This window comes from Sabethes cyaneus, chromosome 1 (assembly GCF_943734655.1).
Source record: "Sabethes cyaneus chromosome 1, idSabCyanKW18_F2, whole genome shotgun sequence".
In the NCBI taxonomy this organism is placed as follows: Eukaryota; Metazoa; Arthropoda; class Insecta; order Diptera; family Culicidae; genus Sabethes; species Sabethes cyaneus.
This window is the reverse complement of record NC_071353.1, coordinates 96599967-96606835: the sequence shown is the minus strand read 5'-3', so window position 1 is coordinate 96606835 and position 6869 is coordinate 96599967. Positions and strand designations below refer to the sequence as shown.

Genomic DNA, 6869 nt, shown 5'->3' with positions numbered 1-6869 from the left:
TACAGAAGAGAATTCAAAATGGCCAATTTTCAGTTCCGGTAGAACCGATACCGAATGTTCCGGATTGTGGGACATGAACTTGCGCTCTACAGGATAGTGTAAGATTCATTCTTATTGATCACAAATGAAATGGATAACTTTTGCGCACTATGTTAAGCAGATTTCAGGTTTTATTTCATATGCTACTTATGACGTCAAAAAAATCCCACTGCGATCTGGAATATCTCCAGGAAAATGGAACCAAAATTTATTAGCTTTTTTTTCGTTAAAGGCCAATCTAATGTGGTTCTTTTAAGACTAATTGCATAAAAATCGAATTTAAACAAGTGGAGATATAGCGAAAAGTGTAACTGCAAGTACCATCATTTCTGATGTCGGGGACGTAAAGGTTAAGGAAATAGCAACATTGCAATAAAATGATCTCATAGTTATGATGTCATGGTTTTTACAAGAATATGTCTCTCCATTCACTTTTACACGATGGGATGCAGCAAATTTGATCGAAGGGGAAACGACCAGTACGCACTAACCACTAAGCACTGCTGTTTATATGCTGCAGTTCGGATATTGTATGTGTGCGATTTGAACTGTGGCTGAGTTCGCCTAACGAGACGGGTATTTTTCTGCTCCTATAGTGAAGTTCAAGTGTTTGGAATTACACATTTACTCTAAATCCGAACATGATGATAAATGAGAAAATAATTTTAGGCAGCAATATTTTTCGCTTTATTATACTTCTGCTGCAAAATTCATCTGAACAAGAATAACTAAATGAGTGTTTGTTAGGCAACATTTGTTCAGAATACAAGCCTTTTTTACAACCAAAGCGTAAAAACGTTCCCTATGCTAGTGTAATGACGATTTATAAACTCGCTTGGCTCACAGCTGAAAATCGGACATATTAGTCCAGTGAGATACGTCGCGTTGTACGCACATAATAGTGTTTTCGTTTGCTGCTATCGGTTCAGATTTTAATTTAAAAACAGTTCATGGTTTTCCGGTGGAAACACATAGGTTAATTTTATATGTATTCTGACGACTGTGGTGCAACCGTATCAGCGCATAGAGCACAGAAACAAGTGAATGTATTGTTATTTAGATTTGTCGTTTGCAAACTGTATCTGCTGTTGCCAGTTGCCATTCGAAGGGAGCCGGTAACTTTTGGTTTGGTGTTTCTATTTCCCTGTGCTCAGTTCAAATGAATAAGAGATTCGGAGTTTATTTTTAGCGAAGCGGGCAGTGTTTGTGATCTGGAAAGTTATTCAATCGCATTGCGAAGTAGGCCGAATGGCTGTCTATTATATTTATCAAGACGCGCCATAACACACCAGAGCCAACAAAGGAGTTATCTACTAGTGTTTGATTTAATAGAATATAAACAAGTGTCTTTCTATCAGTGATCCTGCCACTGCCTGGGCACATATTGGTGGTTGAATAGTGATAAGAAGCCAAAAATATTTCTTCAACTTTTTATCGCGTGTTGTGTTTAGTTATTGGTTTCGCTTGTTTGAAGTGCATTGTTAGCTGTGACGCCATACATAAATTACATGAAATAACGATCATTTATGGTGAGTTCAGTTTGTATTTTTACTTGAAAAAATAATATTATATTCTAAATTATTGCACACAAGATATATCTTGTTTACTACAAAATAATTAATTACATTTTTGGGTATATATTATCATGTTCGATCACATTTGTTGCGGTCCCGTGATATACAGTTGGATTTCGAATTTGGCAACAAATGTGTGTCGCCTATGTTGCCAAAATCTAAAACCGTGCCAAAATTGAGACCCTTTTTTGGTATGAAAAAATTTAATATAAATGCGTTAAAAATTGAGTAAATATTATTAATCAACGATTGCATCCGTCCGGTGCAAGTAAGTTTTTGGCAACCTGCGGTAAGACGTAGTTCTACGGCAATAAAAAATTTATTGTTAGAAACATTCTATAACAGCAAATTTTTTTTCATGAACACACTGAGGGCATCATTTTTGCGTCATTTAAAGCATGCATGTATTTATGTATGTATGGGGACTACCACCTATTGCAGCACTGTTCATAGCAATGGGCTTATCTGACAAGGGGAATTGTACAAACATAACCATTGGTCACGTTCACCGGGTCCTGTATGAAGGGCCAAAAGGGAATCGGTCGGCAACCAACATCGCTTGCACGTACCAGGGGTGTTTAAGAATCTCCTTCCAGAAACTAGATCGCATGAGTCAATCGTTAAGTAAGCCCTCCCAACGCAGAATGGCCCCAATAGGTGGGGAGAAGGGCCCGCTCATCATCCACAATGTGTTGTTAGCCGGGCCAAGGTTAACCTTAGGAAGTTGACCACTTCACTCTCCCTAAGCACACTTCTTCAAACAAGTACCCTGTTGGACCCTCCCATTCATTGATGTAATTGTTTTTGTGTACTTTAAAAATTTGATTTGGTTAAGTGCTCTTTCGTGGCAATTATTGGGTTATAAGTAATATTGTATGCTCTTTTTTATCATATTGTTGTGTTATAATTGAGTATTATTGGATCATAGTTATGGATTAACTTTTAGATGCTTTCTATTTTCTTTTTTTAATACTTGGAGTGGTTATGTTTTTCTATTTTAGGAAAACCGAAATATTGATATAAGAAAAAACTACGAGAATTCAGTTTACCGACACCGAAGATTATGTGCTATCAACTTATTCGATCCGTCCGAAATCGCGCGCAATTAGTTATTAGACACCGATTGACATTTGCTGCTATACGCGAAAGCTGTCCTGAGACATACGGGTTTATTTTGTCAATTAAATCGAAAACGATTATAACGCTTCAATATAAGTCTCGATTTGTAAACACGTCATTGTTAGTGTGCCCAAGTTAATTCAAAACGATTTTTAGAAACAACCGCTGCCAGAAAAATTCAACGACTCTATGTAAGCACCAGTTATATGAGACCAGTCTAGATATTTAAACATTTTCTAGTAAAGCTAGTATTACGAAAATTAAGATATAAAATATACCTTTTTTAACAATTTAATACATATAATGGTTAAGGTTACTCATAAACAGCATAATTCATATCGAAAAATATTATGCTCATGCGAGATATACGGTGGCTCAAAAACCACATAACAACTTAAATTAATTATTCCTGAAAATAAAAATCAGGCACAATGAAACGAACCAATATAGTCCCTAAGCTGTTAAGCATTTTCTCTTACCAACACTAATATGTATGCAGAGATATAGCGCCCTACTCGCATATTGCGTCATTTAAAGCATGTATGCGGAAACTGACTGATATTTAAGCATATTTTTCCAAGGGAAATATTTTGTATTGCCAAAAACGGATTCTTTTGTTGTCAAAATCGAGGCATGTCAAAATCGAACCATGCCAAATTCGAAGTCCTACTATATAGCAAAACAATGTGCTATAGTTTTATTCAAGTTTTAATTAACACTAGATTTACCAGCTATTTAGCCATTTTGACTGGTATTGGTATAAATGTGAATAACAAAAAAATATTTCTTACTAATGTATATTAGTACGTAACGTAACATTAAGTTATAGCTACAAAAATCTTAACATCATTTCTGAAAACAAATGTTATACGTTGCGAAGTTTTGAATTGAAATTGCACGCCCAGTCAAAATGAGTGGTCTGGTAAATCTCGTGTTAATTATATGATGAATAAATCAAATATTAAGGATTTTCACGTAGCGCTTGATATTCCGTGTATATACTGCCGCTATTTGCATTACAGTCCCACTTCCTATGGAGATGGAACGTTATGTGAGTAGCGGCAGTATAACTACGCAATACGCCGTATACGCAATATAGCAAACGCTACGTGAATATTTGTCAAATCCAGTAGTCTCTTAATCGAAACCGAAATTCAAAATACCATAGATTTTTGAACGGTTTGTCAGATAGAAATCAGTGGCTTTATTCTGTGAGTTGAGTAACTCAATACGCACTGTCACGCCGGTATCACTTCGCCAGGAGGAGTGAATGACGTGATTGTTCATTCAACTGCGGCGTGGCGACTGCTGTCGATAAATGGGTAAAAAATTCTCGATGCGATACGTCACTACAACTTAAAAGTGCTTTATTTGTCAGAGAATAATTCAATTTTTGGTAGCATACAGCTGAAATTTGTTAGATTTTCTACCCAAAATTTGAGTTTGTACAGTTGTTTGGACATTTTGAGTAGTTTTAAATAAGTTTTAGCTAAATCCAACATATTTATATCTCCAGGGCAGGACAAGTCGTAGAGGGAACAGAGCAGAAAATTAAATAAAGGAAGGTTGAACCAGTTTATAATAGGAGACAATTAACTTTGTTAAAGATTTGATACGTGTTTAACAAAATCATGAAAATAGACATCTATGTTTGCTTATCAAAACACACCATTAATATATTACTTCCGTTCTTTCTTTTCTTCGTTTTCATGCGTTCAATCTAATTTAAATGAAAATATTTGCACCGCTCAAAATATGGTTTAGTAGAAGTACATAATAACGTATTTGATGAGTCACTACGCTTGGTTACTGCCATTGATTTAAATAAAGACATTCAATGTCTAACTTTTACCCTGCCATGTACCACTGTTATCTTTTATGAGTAACTTGAGTAAGAAGATAAACACATCAATCTACTGCAAACGTGGAAACATTTCCCCTTCTGCTGGTGAAACACGTTGCGTTGACAGCGGCATTCAATTGAATTTGAAAATAACAAAGATAAAACGCATGGCCAGGTTGCATACAATATTATTTATAATAGTGAACATTTTGATCTAACCAATGAATATCCTTCATGATTTAATGACTAATCCTTTATAACTTTTTCGGCCATATCAATACTACTCGTATGATTCGTATGGGTTGTATGATTTTCAATATGATGACATCATCAGCGGCTTGTGCTCTCAATGGTGCTAAACAACTTATTACTATCAAGCACGCATTGCAACCGATAGCGAATACATTCAAGTTGCCCCTTTGTTGTATTATTGTATTTCAATGCTGAATACGGTCAAACAAGCTGTGCCTAGTTTATGTGAATTTCAAATGAGCTTCGATCGGTCGAGGCCGCGAACATTTAGATTTAATTTAGGTTGTTGTTCTGGTGAATAAGTCACTCGTTCTGCGGATCGTTTCTAGCAATCGACCTTCATCTCATAGTAATAGGTTGACTGGAACATGCCATTTTTAAACTCGCTGATATTTATATTAACCACCATTTTGTAGTACCATTCGGTTAAAAGGTTATTGAATAAAAACAAATAAACAAACCGTTTTGTAGACTTTCATTTTATTCATATTATTGTTTACATTTTTCTTAGTTTGAATTGTTACATGTAACATTATTGAGTTCGTAGCAATTTGCTATAAACAGCAAACATTAGCGACATTTCCTGTCAGGATATGCGAAAGCAACCTTGGGTGCGGTACAAGCACAGAGGATAAGTTTACCTATTCTCTCCTATATGGTAACACAGGTGATTCATGACTTCCAATACTAAAATCAACCGATTGAATTTTTATAGCATTTAAATCTGCAAATGTCGAATTCAGAACGCAGTTAAAACGGTTGTGAATCGACTCTGGAAAAATAAGTATCAGACAATAAAATACCGAAGAATATTCCCCAGAAATAATTATTCTCCAGAAAATCAATCCTTAGAAGGTGTTAAATACTAGAAAACCAATGCCCAGAAAGAACTAAATTCCAGAAAACCAATACATACCTAGAAAGTTGTTAATTCCAGAAAACCAATACCCACAAAATACTATTTGCCAGAAAGTTATTGACAAGAAAGAACCATTGTCTAGAAAAATATTTAACAACGAATATCCCTAGGTTAAATATATCTGGAGTAAAACTATTCTGCAGTATCTATTATAATCAATGGCGACTCGTCCGCATGTTCAACCTGTCCATAAGACAGGTAATAAAATTCAGTCGAATAAAAATATTTTCGTCCTTTTTGCTTGCTCCGACGTACACGCAGTACGAATTTTATTTAGATAGCATAGGGCACGGGAGGATATTTTCGGCCCATTAAGCGACGGCATCTACTTTTTCGGCCTATAGCCTAGTTCTAGTGGAAGAACAGGTTGTCTTGACGTTCTTTGAATAAAAAATAATAGATTACTTACGGTCTTGAGAAAATAGTTATGACATATTAAAATTGTATGTCGGCAAAGTATTTTTATTGGCGAAAGAAAAGACAAACAGGCTGAATTTAGAAACCTGCTGAAAATACCCTCCCGTACCCTACTTTCTTAATTAAATGCTTCTTATATTGATGCAAACACGCTATAGAATTTCTCATTAGCTGTTTCAGGGACTCCACTGTATTTCTTTTTCTTCTTCAGCAGCATAGAGCCGGGGTGGCTCGTGCTGTTTCAAGCACTCGTCTCCATTCAACTCGGTCTTGGGCCACTCGTCGCCAATTTCCTAGTCGTCTCAGAAGTCGCAAATCGATTTCGACCTGGTCGAGCCATCGTGCACATTGGGCCCCCCTGTTCCTGGTGCCGGTGGGGTTGTTGAAGAGGACTATTTTCGTCGCACTGTCGTCCGGCATCCTTACGACGTGTCCGGCCCACCGTAGCCTGCTAACTTTCGCTAGATGTACGATGGGAGTCTCCCCAAGCAGTGCCTGTAACTCGTGATTTATACGCCTCCGCCACTCTCCGCTTTCAGTTTGTACTCCGCCAAATATCGTCCGCAGCACTTTCCGCTCAAACACGGCAAGGGCGCGTATGTCCTCCGTAAGCAGCGTCACGGCTTCAAGCCCATAAAGAACTACCGGTCTAATAATGGTTTTGTACATTGTTAGCTTCGTGCGGCGGCGTATGCTTCCTGATCGT

At 36.8% G+C, this 6869-nt stretch overlaps 1 protein-coding gene across 3 annotated transcripts in view; it reads left to right on the top strand.

Moving 5' to 3' along the window:
• Positions 1-837: 837 nt before the first annotated feature.
• Positions 838-6869, top strand: part of LOC128733081 (uncharacterized) — a 74819-nt gene continuing 68787 nt past the window's right edge. Inside the window, exons 1-2 of one of the 3 annotated variants that reach the window (XM_053826682.1) lie at positions 838-1014; positions 1229-1568. The gene's annotated coding sequence lies outside the window, so the exon portion shown is untranslated. Of the gene's footprint in view, positions 1569-6869 lie in introns of all 3 variants that reach the window. The other 2 variants (XM_053826680.1, XM_053826683.1) reach the window with 2 other exon arrangements.